The 18,264-nt window shown below is 33.4% G+C and overlaps 1 protein-coding gene across 1 annotated transcript in view; it reads right to left on the reverse strand.

The window, feature by feature from the left end:
• The window catches only part of LOC113500484 (RYamide receptor-like), an 80,846-nt gene that overhangs the window by 24,561 nt on the left and 38,021 nt on the right, over positions 1 to 18,264 (reverse strand). The gene's annotated exons all lie outside the window — the stretch shown is intronic.

The raw sequence follows: 18,264 nt of genomic DNA on the forward strand, positions 1-18,264 counted from the left end.
TCACAATAGAATAAGCAATTGCCTTGTACCTACTGTATTTTATGCATGTTATTATGTAAACGTGCTTTGCACATTCCTACATGAAAGTATTTAGACAAATATAAATTAAGGTAACGCTTTAAGCTAAATAAAATGAGAATAGTATTTTAAAAGCTTTAGAAGATTATTCCCTTTTCCCGCAGGGGAAAATGTTTTATCGTGGAGCATTATCCAGGTGTAGCAGTCTTATCTACGCTCAGAATAAATGCATACGACTTTCAGAACTCTTAAATCCCGTTCTGCAACTGATCAACTACAATGAGTATTGGTATTATATTCTGTGGTATTTTCCGGTCATATTTTAAATATCCATACGGATCTATACAGAAAGCAACATAAATGATGAACACTTTTGAACCTGCCAGGCAATATTATATTAACGGTTATTTTGTAATTTCGGTATTTTAATATAATCAGAAACGTTACACTACATATTTTATTTCTTACGTCATAAAATTCGAATAAATACTACAGCTGAAAATAATTGAATTATAATTAACGTTTCCGTAACAAATTGATTTATTGAGGTAAATAAACAAAACGCATGGTGTGCTGTTTTGTTATAAATGTAGTAAGCAATAACAGTCTACAATAAAATGGTTCGCCAAGAAATCACATCTGCCAGTCGCTTTTCCTCGTTATAAATACAGACTTAATAATTAATTTTTAAATAGACCTCCCGTGTTGCTTTTAATGAATGTGTCGTGTTTATTTATAATTAACCTACTTTATAACACTGTACCTTGACGTACACGTCAAGGTACAGTGTTATAATGCATTATGTTGTTTTTTAGATTAATTAATAATATATTATGAAATAGTAGCTCGGAAAAACAAATCGATTCATGAAAAGTTCGCTTCTATACAAACAATAAGAACTTTTACTGGTATAACGAGATAAGATATTTACTTAAAAATATAAGCACTAATAAATAGTACCTTAACCCAAGGATGTCTTCTTCATTTTCTTAATTATACATTTTATATAGCTTCATGTGTCTATCATTACAAGTATGCGAGATGACCCAATACAATAACCCGGGAGTGTATAATTAAGTTGATACGTAACAAGCTTGGGGGAAAGTTCGCCGGACTCATTTGCGCCGCATTCACTTAAGAGAAGCCCTTTCGAGCAAACGTGATGTGGTTATAAGAAAAAAGGACTTGAGAAAACTCGGTAACGAAGAAGTTTATATCGTCGACGTTTTGAAATCTCTGAAAGCGCTAACTGTTAATTCAGAGAAGTTTCGTCACTCGACACCGGGAAACTATTTACTAGACTTCCGCAAAATAATGGAAATTATTTCAGAGTTAGATTAAAAAGCGAAATAACTTTTTGAGTTCATTTTATAATCCTAATGTATTATGAAAAGGTTGTTGTTGGTAATAAAGTCACTATTCTTCTACGTTAAAATAGCTGCACTCTCTTTGTAGCTATTGTCAGTGTTAATTCTGTGAGTAGGCGGACAGATTTGGTTCGCAGTGGAGTAATTTACAAGGTGAATACATTTGCTTAAGTGTGGGGTTCTGTACTATTCATAAAAGGTAAAAGGTTTACAGCAGTATTGAAATACAGCATCATCCTACCTTGCAGTTAATGTAAGGGAAATATCATTGTTGAAGAGTAAAAGGTGGAAGACGGATATTGAATAAACGTAGAGGGTGGGGACCGTTTTACGATAGCAGTTTATTTAGTTTTACTATCTAATGTACCTATATATTCATGAATGTAAAGATGAGTCTTTTAAAATGATGTGTGCTATGAGAATAATAGATACAAAAATCGTTCGATTTCGATTATGTGATCAAATCTACCCTAGGCATATTTTCTAAAAGATTTTGCAAGTTCTTACGTAGTATTTGTTTGCTAAAAACTATGAAAAGTAGGATCATTAGGTATCAAGGTCTTCAAGAGATGTATAGATATTAACTTGGACACAGAATTCATATTATTTTCCTCTCTTGGATGTTAGCAAATTTGTCTATACAAATTGCCTTAATAAATTCGTGTTTTTAAAGAGATGACGCAAAATCTTTTTGTAAATATTTTCGCTTTCGCTATAATTTTCAGTGACGGGTAATAAAAATAATTGACAGGAATTCTGTAGCGGAAAACTGGGAAAATCTCTTTGCATAATCATGGTTTATTAAATTTGAATATTTTGAAGAGTAAATTTATAAGTAAGAACGAGTGTGGACATTTTACTTTGAACTTTATAGAAAAATATTAACAAGTGCGAATCTTCCTCGCAAGACTGATGGTTCCGTAAAAGTCAACAATGCTTTTTCACCCAGCAAGTCTTTAAACGTTGTGTGTCAACAATCTAGCTATCGAGGTTCAAGAGATACAGCCTGATGACAAAAGGCCTTACAAACAGCGGAACATCAATAATACTGTAACTCTAGAGAGAACTGTAAAAAGGAATTACAGGTATAATTTAAACGAAATCGAAACTATACTGAATTGAATAATAAGCAAATGCTGCCAGCTTGCCAGCAACTTCAATTTACGATTTCGATATTTTCTTTTTCTGCAGGTAAACTTCCATACATTGCAGTCGTTACGCCGAATTTATTGCCGTTTGTTTTTCTTCTCCATTTCATTTGATGTTGGAATGTTTACAGATTTTATAGCACTAGAGTGCTTTCCTATATTATTATCTCGTTAAGTGTATGCTATTAACATAAATTTTTATCTAAAATGTTTCTATTGCCCATTAATTTTTCAACGTCGGCAAGAAAAATATACTCGAGATCAAAGTGGGGTAAACAGTCTTTGTGTTTTACCTGAATTTGCGTTCAACTTGACATATTTGTTTAATTCCTCTTAACGTTTGTTGACGTAGTTAAGACGTGTGTGTTAAGGTCGAGAATGCCGGTTTGCACATTAATAAATGTCCGTTGTCAAGCAATTAAGTTTGTTTGTAAGGACGTAACTCGATTAGGACCTAACTAGGCGTCTAATCTTATTCTTTACTGGGGTGGAAGTAATGGGATGGAGAATGATTATACTTCTATACAATAATAATAATAATACCAGCTTATATACGTCCCACTGCTGAGCACAGGCCTTTTCCCGTATAGGAAATGTTTGAGCAGTGATCACCATGCTAGCTCACTGCGGGCTGGCGATTACAGATTAAAATATTTTTAATCCAAGTTTCCTCACGCTCTTCTCTTTCTCAGTTTGTAAGTGGTATCTTAGAATATTAAGAAAGCAGATATAACGTTTCAAATGTCACTTGTTACTTTGCCTTCTTTGGAATCGAACGTACACGTCGTGCATACAAACCCATGTATAGAACAGCAAGACCACCACGACTTTTTTATATAAATACTTCTAGTAAAGAAAAATTAGTCAGTAAAGGTAAAGAGATTTATAACTACATCATTAAGTCGCATTGTGGGTGTAGTAGGCGGCAATTTGTCATTTCGCGGTTATTATTCACACAGTTTACAACTTGTGCGGGTAAATTCGTTACCTACTTTTGCCTACAAAGTTTTATTGTCATCAAGAAGTTTTGTTTGTATCGTTATGTCACCCAGATGTGCAGTTACTGAAGATTACTGAGGTTCTACCTAATACAATAACGTTTTTATTTATTTATAGAGAAAAATGGAGTGGTTGTAAGTGTGTAAAACATATTTCTGACCATTTTTTTTAATTATTTGTCTCCCGCGCTGAGGTGTTTATACTCGCGGGATTAATAAGGCAATATGGCATTCTGACTGACTAAATGACCACGAGCATATATAAATACTTAATCTATACACGTTAATAGACTTTCTGCCAGAAAACCCGTTGATTCTCATATGTTATCGTAAGAATGATTTATTATTAAATGATGCAACGGTCATTGTTGATGTCATTTCCGTCTTAATTTATATAAAATTTACTAATTCTGCCTTTTGATTTAAAAGAGTGTAATGTCTAGCACTAGAATTAGCATAATTGCGTTTAAGTACTTCCTAGAACTCAACTCGAACAATAAGTTGGAAATGGCAATTAAGTACAAGCTTTGCAGTTCCTCTTGATTCCTTGTAATATTACTTTTCATTTTGTTTTACGTCCCTTGTTGGGAACGATTTTAATTAAAGCTTGTGTTTTTGGCACGTACTAATGTTACTTCGAATTCATGTGCATATTATAAAGTTATAATCACTTTCAATTAATTACAAATATACACTGAAAAGTTAAATAATAAAACAGGACTCGAACCTGTGACTCCAAGCCATAGGCGCCAATTGCTCTAATAACTTAGTTACCGAGATATCGACTAACCATGAGTTTGATATTATTTAGTATATACTATTTTTATGGTGGTCTTTAGTACCAACGAATGGTAACTTGCTAAAAAGGTGAAAATTATTAAATGATGTAACGGTTTACTCACGCTCAAGGCGCGGGCGCGGCGCGGGCGCGGCGCTACGCCGCGAGATGCGCGGCCGCTGACGTCAGTTCCACTCGCGATCCCGCCGCATCTGCTCATGATTAAGGACTCCGGTTGGGTCCGAAACTAGTCGGGCTACCCCGATAAATACGCGTGAGTAAACCGTTACATCATTTTATAATGAATCAGTCTCACGATAGTTATTATAAAAAAAAGGTGAAAATTATTCAAGGGTTTCAGCCACGTGAGTTATCTAAAACGTTAGGTTCAGGTTTAAAACTCTGAGACCAAGTTGTAAATAAACTATAAGAAGAGTGGAGTAGATTACGGTTAACTTAATTTACATCTACGCAACAATTCTGAAAAACTGTCAACTTTTTCTTTATAACGTAGTATAGGTACACATACACGCTTAAGTTCTGAGTATTTTGGTTCAAGGTTGATGGTTCAAATTAAGTAATGAAAACTGTAAAGTTCTTAGGGGTAAAGTTAAATGGTAAGAACTACTGGTTTCGAAATAACTTTACCGGTTCGTGGTGTTTCAAGTTAATTTAAATCAATATAGCCTTTGAAATATCAAAGGTATAAATTCCTGTAACAGATGTTGTTTCATTTCAAAGACTGCATACGCAGAAATAACATATTCGCCTTTACACTATAGTTTATGATATTGACTGAATATTACTGATATTTAGTCCACAACTTTGATACAAAGCCATCTAGTTTCAAACTAATCATAACTTGAAAACAAAATTATGAGTACTAAAGAATTGATAAAAATACTTATACATTTTTAAATCCATACATAATATAGACAAAATACACTCAGACACAGAAGCCAATTATCGTGATCATCACACAAACACTGGAACCCACGACCTCCATTATAACAGTCAAAGTGTCACATTAGATTCTCATCGAACAGTTATTATAGTTATACTTTTAAAGAGCTATTAGGATGTTCCATTTGCATATAAGTAGAATGATTGATCAGTAGACTCACTAGAGTTACTGCGTTACCAATTCCAGGTTACTAGGATGCTCTTCCGAGTTAACCCGTGGTTTTCCATATGGAGTGCACTCAACCAACTCAGAATTTAGGTAACTAACTGCAGAAATGGGTCATCAATTATCCTTAGAATGCTCAATGCGAGAGCTAAGTCGGGCTATTTCGGGCCGAATAATATACTCTGTCTAATGCACACCTGCTACTAAGAGAACTTAATTCATTCCAATACTGAAATTAATTGACTTAACTTTGACTGCATAGATAGCCTAGTGGTTGAGTTCATCTTGCACAAACCACTGCGCGTTCGATCTCCGCGTAGGACAAGTGTTTATGCGATCCAAGAAGTCTTGGTGTCGGGAATTGTGTTTTGTGAAACCACTCGCGACAAAAAGATTAAATTCCTTAATGCGGGAGAAGTAAGAATAATAGTGACAAACTATTTAGATTGCTTTTATATAGATTTAAAAGAGGTTAATATTTCTTAGTAAAAATAGCTTGACATAAATTTTTCTGCATATAAAACTAAACCACTAATTATTTTTAAGCTATACTAACACTGGCATTATTACGCAAACTTATGAGAAAAGTAGCAATTATGCTCAATTAAATTAATTTTGAACCAAGCTCACTAATTGCAGTTCATTAATCCAGGTAGATAGATATTAGTGGTAAGCTGGTCGTGAGGACAATCGTTATGTATCGATACGTTCATTACGAACTTACCGCCTGTGAGCTTAATATACTCACCTAAGTACCTACGAGTAGATTCCGGGCACGCGCTAACTAGGTAGGTATCTGATCTACTTTGCTTGATTAAACATGTATAGATTCCGTTTACTGTACTACTATTAATACTGAATTAGGGATTAAAGTTTAGGATTCCGAATCCAAAGAAAAAACGAAATCCAAAGGAAAAAAGGTACTAGAACTCTGCTGTCTATCCATCTGTTAATAGGGTGTATAATACTATAAACCGTTACAGTTAGATAAGTTCATAGTTCACAGATTATGTATTTTTAGCAGGTACTACAATTTAAAACAAATGCTTAAAATTGTATAGTATTTTTTGAGCGCTATTTTTAATGGATTAAATAATGACCGCTTTTTTTCAATCTTCATTTTAATACAATAACACTAATCGCTTCTTTCGTTAAAAAAATAAACTAAAGCTCACTAGAAGTTTCGTAGTCTATATAGAACTTAACATACATATATTTCGTGGAAAAACAAAAATTGCAATCAAGGTGTTATTGATAAAAGGCAATTACATACGAACGGTCAGTTTACCGATTCAAACAATTTGCAGCGTTCCTGAAAATCGGAAAATTTTCCGTGTAACATTTCGTATGATGCCCAGCTGTGGGACATTTCTATACAGGCTGTTACTAATACTTTTTTTATTGTTTAGAAAATCTAATACAAAATAGAAAACAGTACATAAACGTTATAAAAATTAAGTGAGCCACGGAAGAAATTAGTGAGAAAGTCTCAACACAAGTATATTTTATATATTTATTATTGAAGTAACTTACATTTCTATAAACATATGCCATTTTTCATAGTGAAATTAAGAATATTATTTTAATTAAAAGTTATATTTCGCGCAAATCGTGATTTGAAATAAGTGCGAAAATACCAAATTTTGTGTTTAAAATAAAACTGTCAACATTCTAAATTTAAAGAGCACATGGCTTATACAAATTGTTTAGAATCGAATCTGAATACAGTTTATGCCAACAAATGAGAATATGGCGGAATAAATAGAGTTGCTCAAAATAAAAGCGGAACGGAAAGAAACGTCTATGTGCCAATCAATCGAAAAAAAAATGTCTGTTCTTTGATTACGAAAAGTAGTACTCGCGTTATTGTGCGCGTAAACATTTAATGAACTAAAAATAATTTATTTTTCACGCCTTCACGCATTTTCGAACGAAAAACACTTACGACCGCGTTCCATCGAAATCTTTCCAGTGTATTGGACATAGTCCGTTTTTACTACAGCCTAATGAAGATTTATACTTGGGAATAAACCTAAACGTCGCCTTGTGTATAAAACATTCGTAAGGCCGCAATAAACGAACAAAGAACATTCGCATTTAATAGCAGGTAATGTAATGCATGTACGAGTAAATAACACTAACAATAATGTTGTTTTCACGCTTTTCAATGTGAAAGAAAAACATAAACGCATCTGCTATTGGCATCGTAAATGTCTCGCGGAAGACATTTCACGCAACGCCACATGTACTTGTGTACCTTAGGTACTTTTGAACGTGACTGTGGTATGTACTAATGCAAATATACAGAAAATATTGTCATCTGAAACACATGATCACCGACAGTATTTACGCACATATGAAAAAGGTGCGTACAAAACCGGTATGAAACCAATTTCGTTTTCAAATACGTGGGTACTGAAGTTATTAAGTAAAATCGTACGAAATTGGAATGAAATGATGTCTTATACCTCTGTAAGTTCCTTGTTCCACCACGTACTTGTACATCTGAAAGTCACAAAGGTAATAGAATTGTTAGACGTTTTGAGAAATCTCATTGTATAAAATATTACTTTAGTCGCTGTTTGAGATATAGCAAGTGTTTCTCACACACGCCGGCAATAAAATATAACAACTTACTCCGTAGTTACCTATGAGAAGGTGTTGGCAACTATAATTTATAAGGCTCTTATCGCAAAACCACTGGTTCTTTGTAATCCTTAATGGAGATTTAATACAATAAGAACTAAACAAGAAAGATTTATGATCACCGTCCAAACAAATCTTGAGGATAGGTATCATTTGGCACAATACCTTCGTCGTAAAATGTACGAATGTAGTATGATCAATGGGAAGATCAATCTCAACGCAAATATTTATCACAGAAATAGCTCATCTGAAGTACGTTCAGTCACTTCGAGCTTATACGAAGAAGTCAATACATTACGTTTGAGAGGAAATGAAACACTAGAAATCATTGAATAACTTTCGTGTTATTATAGCAATTCCTTAGAATTTTTTTAGTTCAGCAGTGGACGGCAAAGATGATGAATGCAGCTTTATATTGTTGAAGCAAGCGAAGACTTTAGATTTGAATGTTATTGTGTTCTAGAATTCTGTGAGGAAGGAATATTCCCAAGGAAATGACACCGATTGATTACTAGTGTATTGTTTTGAAATGATATTGTTTCATGGAATTCCATTGGAACGAAGTACAGAAGCTGAAGACGAACAAAAGCCCATACGTGAAATAGAATGAAGAAACAAAATATTGTTATTTAGAATGCAAGTAAAATAAAACTCGGTTTTCTGCTTAAATATGATAGGTATTATGCATATAAGGCCAGGAAAAAACTGTTTCCTTATTTATAACGTTGAACAACAATTGCAAACAAAGTATCTAATTCACTCGTTTCCACGTTGCGTTCCCAATACAATGGCGGCTTTAATTTAATAAACTATTTTCTTCGGGAACAAGGACTCATCCAACGTAACATGAATGGTAGTGAGATAAGTCGGTTAATGTCAAAATGGTGTCAATAAGCGCCTATTTCTATTTCACGCTTAGTTCCTTTGAGACGGACGAAGTGTCTTCTTACAGTAATTGTGTTAGGGCTATTTGTAGACGCAAACAGATGTGGTCTGTCTCAGTCTGCGAAAATAATCTTGGGTTAGGTGTTGTGTCGACAATTTTTTTTCAATTTAGTTGACAAACTTTCATTGAATCTGGTAAATGGAAAAGGTAAGAGGGAGGAAGGTCGATTTAAGGGAACCTGTCTGAGGTAGAATGAATGTATCTGTTAAGCAAATACTTACTATATCAGAAACAATTCTGGATACTTTGATAAAAGATGAACTGAATCATTTAGCATAGCGATTAGAATTATTAGCGTATATGAGACATAACATTTAGTGTATTTTACCCTCGCCCGCTAGTCGTACGTAATGGTAGAACCTTCCTCTTGTTACCCAACTGTGTCAGAAGGAGAGCAATATTTTTTCAAGCAAAGTATGTAAGGGCACATATATATCCATGCTCATTAAATCCATCCATATCCATGCTCGGCTTATCTAGATATTGTTATATTATCGGCCTAGCCTTTTCCTAACTATGTAGGGGTCGGCTACCAGTCCAACCGGTTTCAGCTGAGTACCAGTGCTTTACAAGGAGCGACTGCCTATCTGACCTCCTCAACCCAGTTACCTGGGCAACACGATACCCCTTGGTTAGACTGGCTGTCAGACTTTTCAAGCTTCTGACTACCTGTAACGTCTGTCAAAGATGTAGGAATAACAGCCGGGACCCACAATTTAACGTGCCTTCCGAAACACGGAGGAACTCGTTATGACAAAGACGGTCACCCATCTACGGACCAAACGTAGCTTAACCTGTGATCTTTTCACTTATGCGGTTATAGCTTAGCCACGAGCTCCTCCTAGATATTGTTATATAAGCTAGAATATCTAAATAGGCTCTATTGACGGCACTTCCGCAAAAATAAGTAGTTCTTTACTCTGAAATAACGAAAAGTGAAGATAAATAAATAGAAATAAAAGCACTGAGCTTCTATCAATTAGAGATTTACCATTTGAGATCTTTTTTAAGCTTATAAAAATTCCAAAATGTCGCAATCGGTTTTTTGTTTCAATAATTTGTACATTTTTTTTGTTATACCTAGTTTGTAAAGCATTAAGTATTACTTTTCTGTATTTGGCTACAGTAGTAGAACAAATAATCTTTGTCATAATCATTTTGTGGAATTCAGAGGAACGACACATTATTCTCCCTTAGTTATTTTTGTCATTATTGTGTCCAGGGACTGAGCTGTATATTTTAATAATACTCTTTTGTAGCCCACGTTTTAAGGTTAAATTTTGCTTTAACATATAAATTATTTACTTTACTCAACTCCATACGTGCGCGAACCAGCAATATAGCTTTGTTTAACGCATACCTATAATGTATGTATTATATTTTACCATATTGGTACATAGACATGGTTATCCAAATTTGCTTACACTACAAATACGTTCTAAAGATATATACCTCATTGGTGAGTGGGGTTCATGAGAAGCATTAAAAACCTTTACATCGGAACCTTTTTGGTACTGACATGTTGGTAAACGTTACGCTTGGATAAAAAACCTAAGTTGATAAGTATTTGTCTGAAGAGAGAATCGGCGGGGAACGGTAAAGAAATTGGACAGTGGTAAAGTAAGAATATGGAAAAGCTTGCTTGGTTAATTGCGGAGAGGTTATCACATCTGCTGATGTGATAGAGATTAGTGTGAAATGGGATGTGATCATAAATTGATCAGAGCATACTCCTAGAGTGTTTGTTGTGCCGGGAAATACATTACCCGGAGATGATGTGCGCGGTTTTGGCTTCGTCTTATAGCCTGACTTATAAGTCGAAGACATTAATAATAAATAGTAGAGCATTATCTAGAAGTTCATTGAAAAACCAACCTCACGACATACATTTAAAAATGTACTAAGTATATTACAATAATGATATAAGAATTTCCTTGACTTGTTACACGTAGTATTGTTTCGGTAACATTATAAGATAACAGAAACGAATGAAGATAATAGAACGTAGTAATAAGAACGGGTAAATATCCTATCAGATCGTTAAGTTCCCTTTCGGATATAGTCCTGCCTCAAGGTTTTCCAGTTGGATCTGTCCCCGGTCTTATTAGACCAGACTTACTGACTGGTTTCATAAATAACCTAACAATATTATTATTTAAGTTGTTAAAAATAAATATTCTTCAAATCTTTCCACCATTTCCAAATAGAACTTGATTGTTTTTAATTAAAACGTTGTGATCACAAAGATTTTCGTTAAGCCTTTATTATTTTAAAACATTAGTTTCAACCAGTTCATCAACTCCTCGAAAACATGCTTAAAGGATTTCAAAACAAGGACTTTCACAGTTTGAGATGTTTACGAAAACTGAGAATGATTGCTTCCGCAAAAACAATTCAGATACAATTAAAGTAATCTGGAAATATCTATTGTTGATATAAGCTTTTTAATGTAAGGGTTACATTTTTTTAACGCAAACATTTTAGCCTTTATGGGTGTTGGTTTACTGTTTGTTTAAAAATAAAAAAAATAACGGTAATGCGAAAGTTATATTGCCTAAAGCGTGAAACATATTCTTTTTTGCAAAGCAAAATGTTTAGAGAGTAAAATGTTATTAAGTCCCAAAGAAGAGACAATATTTAATTTGTTCAATGTCTTAAAAACCGTAGCAATTTATCTTTCCTTTGGGGGCTTATTATAAAGATGAGTTAAGCGACCATAGGGCGGCGGGCTTGTTTTTTGTTGGCTGATGAGACGACTAGATCTACGTGTACAGAATTACAAGCCTACACCGAAAGCGGCAGAAGTGCGGATCTTTTCCCTAAGCGTTTATACCCTTATTTCTCCAAATAAATAAACCATCCTGATAAACATGCGAAAATCCATTTCAATTTAAGCCTCCTCAGAAGGATTTTTCTGACGTCGTCTTGCAAAAGAAATAAAAAAGAATTAAGTAACAACCGCGTGATTTATTTTCCATGGAAAAGAAAGTTTGAGGAAAAATAAATCATGGATCTCACATGTCAACGACGGTGACAAGCGAAGGACTGAATGAATTAAACATGTTTATGTTCAGGTGAAAGGAACTAAAATATATGACGGTTTGGGTGTTGAATAACGCTTCATTTCATTTTTAAGGTTCCATACTTAAAGGGTAAACGCGGAGCCCTTTTTTGAGACATCATTGTCGATCCTACTGTCCATCCATCTGTAACCAGACTACAACTAAATCTTGACAGTTTGACAGGTTAAATTTCACGGATGATGAATACATGAAGGATATATCTGCTCCTGCCACATCAGTAAAAATAAAAGGTGACCTTAAGCAACAGCACCCTGTATCGTCCACCCTTCACCGCTTCCTAAGTACTTTAGCTGTAGATAAGAAATGGCACAGCCAACGTCAGAGCATAGCACGCTGCCTCTCTGATTACAAATCAACCGTTAAGACTTCTTGACGGTTCATGTTACTCATGCTTCGTACGTAATTTATGCAACAGTTTATATGCATAGCAATAAATGATGTAATAGGCAGAGACTAAATTTAGAAACAGAACTACATAAAATATAATCCTTTTACAAACAAAATTTACGATTGCTCTTAAAATGTTGCCTGTTTACATTAGTTACAGTTTTTTTTGCTTTAATTAAAATATGTGTCATTTTTCAAGCAATTGGTCAGTGAAAAAAAGGGTTTGAAAAATATGGTTTATTTTAATTTCTTAAATACTTTACATTTCTCAAAAACTGAATGTTATTTAAATGTCTGAGAGCCAATAAACCTGAGTTTTATTTTAAAAGCAGCGAAATGCTAGAATTTTAAATTCCAAAAGCAATTTTAATTAATATGCTAGGTTTAACAAAAATCATATGAATATTTAAATTATGAAATTGTGACTTAAAAAACTTCGAATACGTCATTTATTTCGCATGAGTCGTTTACTTTCAGCTTTTCATTCTATTTCGAGCGAGGGAGTTATCACCGTAAACTAACAAAGGTTAAACGCCATTGATCTTATTATGTCATCATAAATTTTTGGTACAAAGTTTTATAACGGTATAAAAGTGTATAAATTTAAGGGCACTGCGCAGACAATTTACTGTGGGCAATATTCTACACAAACGCCTCGAGATAAGAGTAAGGGTCGCTCTGAACTACAAACTGTTATAGCCCACAACTGTCTTTAGTTATTGGGTCAACAGATATAAGTTTTTTCATGTTTTTTTGTAGCCCTGCGGAATAGTTATAGCTTAATCTGGACAAGACCCAATATAAAAGCAATGTCATTTGTCGTAACAGCCGATAATATTGTAACAAGTACCATATGTTGACTGTTTTCGACACAATATATGTGAAAAACAATTGAATGTCATGTATGTTAGATTTATACAGCCTGTATACACATGCTATCGCCGCTTGTCTGATATGAAAAATTATTTCATTTCCTAACCCATAACAGCGTAAACAAAATACAGTATTCCTATATTTACCATATGGACAGATTAAGACAGAGAATATTACTTGTATTCGTACTCTATCATGAACTCTCTGCCATAGTAGACTTCGCGTACGTTATTTGTAATAGTGAGCTATTACGGATTAGGTGGGTGTTATTTATGGCACTCCCATGGGTTGGCTTAAAGGTCTATTATGCAATATCTCTGCCATGAAACAATTTATCGCTTCCTATGTCAATACATATACGTATAGGTACTATTACTAATATATGTAACAAAGAAAATAGTATGGTTCAAATGTTGGAATTTGGAATTTCCAATTGGCGAGCAATGCTAAACCTTCCTTATACGGATATAGGCTACAAGGCATCGGCCATAAAGTCATGTACTACTTTTTGGAGTGACCAAAGATCACATCTGCCTTTTGAAATGAAAACTTTCAGGATTTAATTAAGAGGGTTTTAATTTCGGTGCCAATTGACTGCAAAATCTTGACTCATTTAATTAGAAGAGAAAAAATCTGCTTTCTTTTTTAACTGTTGGCGAGAAGATGGTTAGGGATAAAATGTTCTAAATGAGGGTTTTTTGTGTTTCCTGTAATAGACAAATGCCATGCATATTTAAAGGAACCTTAATGAACAGCCATACAAAGTCTTTGCAATTTTGGGTAAGGTGACATCTTTTTCTTTATTCACATTTTAATTTAAAACTTAGATTTTAGACAAAAAGACACTCCAAGATCTATTTAAGTACCGAACCAATATAATATACTCGTAGATAGAGTGGTTTAAATACAACACCTAGTAAAGAATCGAAAACGGCTGGTGCTTGAGTGTAAAATCTTCTTTCCGATGCAATTGATAAAAATGAATTTATTAAATTGAATACGGACAGCGTAGCATGTTAATTGAAGAATTGGGGTAACTTTATCTTGTCAATAATTAATTTTGAAAGAAACCTTCTTCTTAAAGACAAGTCTTCTTCAATATACCTCTGGTTGGGTCTGAAACTAGACGGGCAATTCCAATAAATACGCGTGAGTAAACCTTTGCACCAAATGAATCATCCTTACGAAAGTTACCTTAAAAAATGCAATGAACATTTCATTTGCTATATTTATTTAAGCAATCTTCACTCAGGCGAAGTATGTTGTTAGTAAAACCAGACGCCTTTTAGAAATTTGACAATCGCCACCTGACTACAATTGCTTATTTTCGTTCTAGCACAAAAATAGAACATGTGAGAATGTAGGTATTAATAAAGATTTGCTATTTCGATAAATATGTGGCCGAAAGTTACGGAATGTGCAGCACATGGCGAAAATTAGCAAGATGTATTCGCAAATGTTCGCAACCTATTTTAATTGGAATTCTCGTTTATTTAAAGGTAGTAAAATTTGTACTTATAATTAGTACTAGATAAAAAACGCGTTGAAATTGAGAAAGCGATATATTTTAATGTTCTCTAAAGCCACAGAAGCAACCTATTGCAATTAAAATTAATGAGCAAAATAGTTCAAAGTGAAGCTTAGTACAATGGTCGGTAAGTGCATAAGAACAAGTTGAATGCTACTTGCAACCCTGAAAGAACCATTCATACTTGGAATCCAAACTTTATTACCATTTTATTCATAGCTTTCTGAACACGGTTTATACATAATGCAGTAGCGTGGATTCTTTATCCTACCGCGATAATGAATGAATTTGGATGAATTGACATTTCGTATAGCTGACACGATATGTTTTCAGAACCGATTGATCTCGAGGTTATAAGGCTTTTATTGTATTAACCTGGTCGACGTGAGTGGTTTTTATATTACAGCTCAGTACCTTAACATGATTTTTAATACGCCGACCGCTTCATAGACAGTTCTTTTTTTATATCATTTCGTTTTAGTACGAGTTGGTTAGTCGCACAGGCCGCATACTAAAGACTTTTTTTCATTTTTGAACATGCGTTCGCACTTTTCATGCCTGGCTTTCATTACTAATCAAATTCATTTTATTTTTTAGAGTTTAATTCTGAGCTAGGTATTACATTTTTTATGAACAATACCCAAAACCTTTTGAATTTTGGATATCAGACCTTTGTTATAAAAATAGCATTTTCATTTTTTTACAATACATACAAATACATTTTTACATAAGTTAGCAAACAAATGTATTGTAAGTCCGTCGGTTTTTTGTCTAAAAAAGAATTCTATTGGTTTGGCATGAGTTTTATTTTGAAACGGCGAATATAATAATTTTTGATTTGAGCTCCGTTAACAGACCCTTTCTTTCTAACTATAGTAACATTGTGAAGTTATAGCACGAGCGGCCCCAGCCAAATTCAATTAAAATTTATGAACAAAAACATGTTTAGAAAAACATACGCATTTTCCAATTAATTTTATTCTTACTACGTTTACGCAGTGAAATGCTTTAGCTAACCCGTTAGTTCGTTCAAGCTTAAAATAATTGTGATACTAAAATCCTTAAAACTCGTAATTTAAATTATTCTAATTAAGCAGATACACGGTCTGCTTCATGAACAAGCATTCCTACTTTTGAAATGTTTCTACAATTAAAAAAATGGAATTAAAACCATCAAAACGAACAAGTTTGAAAAATATTTTTAATTTTTTCTTCTAAAACTCCATTATACTGTGCAATGTTTGTGGCTTTTAATAGTATTTTAAATGTACGCAATCTCATTTAAACAATGTGGATTTTCCCGAGTGCAATACTCATATTGACAAAGAGTATTAAAAGCATTCCATGGTAATCAGAGATAAGGTTATTTCTCTCTCCTAATATTCGTAAAACAATTTAATCGAGATACGCTTTTCCTCCGGCTCTACCTGAGGAAACGATTCTCGGTAAAATAATGAACCATAATTGTAAAGTATGGTCAAAATGATATCGTTTGCAAGAGTTTCTTATCTGCGGCATTCTTTAATTCATTTTCGGAATAGGCACCGAGACGATAAATGTTATTTTGAAATAACTGACATTGTTCGTGTTTTTCCATTTTTTTTTAATATTGCCTTTATTTTTTTTGCTATCAAATATGACACGTTTATGTCAAAAGAAAAGCAGCGACTAAATAAATCTAAAGTTGTTAATTCTAAGACTTTCCCAATTTGACTCTGCAAACTATTACATTTAAATCTGTTCTTTAATAAACTTTCAATAAAACACTATTACAAGGCTTACCTATTATATTTTCAAGTTTAAAGTTCAAACATAAACATACTTATCTACTATTTATTTATTATATTTTTTAGCAGCCTTCCCTTTCCTTTTTTCCCCAAATTCTTTGTATTTGGGTTTGAATTGTACACATTGGATTAAATCTGTATAATAGAACAGTAATAAATGTGTAAACAATTTTTATTTAACTTTAAAAATCAAATTGAAATAAATTGTTCCATAATTAGAAACAAACACAATTCAAGATGAGGGATGGCCTATATATTCATACTGATTTATATTCATGTTCCCTGATGTATTTTGGTAGACTGCCTTGAGTTATAGTTATCGGCTGGCGTCCTTGACTCTCGTGTTAGTGAAATTAAAATAGAATGGAAATTTCAATATACGTACATACATCTATCTATCATGTTCTATCTGTATATAGATAATTATATAAATGACTTGGTCGAGAACGGGTGAGTTGATTTTGCTTATTTTATTCTTAAACTATTTGTAGCAGTTAGGGGAATGAGTAAACGGTGAGCAAAAATGAAAAATTTGAAAAAAAAATAACAAATTTTATTTCTTCTGTAAACTACTCTACTTTCCTTATTTTAATGGCTGTCATTGCTTTCAGTATAAATTTAAAGAAGTCTGATGTTTCTTCGATCGGGTACTACAGGGGTGAAACCGCGGGAAACGGCTAGTATATAATGTTTATTTGCGAGACCGTAATGACCTTGATTTATTACGTTACTAATATTATTTTTAAATAAAACCTTTGTGTACCTCGTGAAGTTTTCTTTTAGGCCGTAAACATTGAAAAAAAAACACAAACTATATTTTAAGTGATAAATGTCTATGTTTACAACCGTAATGGCTATTGAAATACGTTTTATCACGTACTTTAATATTATTGATGTGGCATTTATTTCTTGTTTTATAATTTTATTAGCTCAGTTTCCTTTCATTAGTTATGAACTCGCTAAATATATTTTAATGTGTATTATCGAGTTAGGTGTTGAAATTGTTACGGAGACGGATTGCTTGTTATTTATTAGTTTGTTTGTACTAGACGACAATTCCTACACGCTTGGTAATACTTTCTAGTTTAGACTGTACAGACACGTGGGAGGAGTTGAAAAAATTAAAACACAGTTTGTTTTCGTACTATGTGAGGCAAAATGACGAATTACCCAACTTTGAATGCAGGCAATGTAAATCGTATTCGGCTTTCGGCATTTGTTGTGTGTTTGTGTATTAAAAAAAAAGATTCCCACATTACGATTCACTCTAAGAGAAGTGGCGCTCTACTATAATAATTTGTCTCAATATTCTGTTTGGCAATGACAGGTTAAAGACAAGGTCAGATAGGCAATCGCTGCTTGTAAAACTAGCACGAACATGGTTGATGCTGACGACTGACAGACAGCATGATGTCTAAGGGCGACATTTACATGTGGTCTTAAATACTTCTGTTTTTTCTAGCGTAATTATATAATTTGTGGAACATTTGCTCAGCTCATTTTACACTTAGCGTTTTAATTTAAATATAGTACCTAAGTACATTTTCACAGTCGGTAGAATATTTTGTAATTATTT

Source organism: Trichoplusia ni, chromosome 14, assembly GCF_003590095.1.
Source record: "Trichoplusia ni isolate ovarian cell line Hi5 chromosome 14, tn1, whole genome shotgun sequence".
Taxonomy (NCBI): Eukaryota; Metazoa; Arthropoda; class Insecta; order Lepidoptera; family Noctuidae; genus Trichoplusia; species Trichoplusia ni.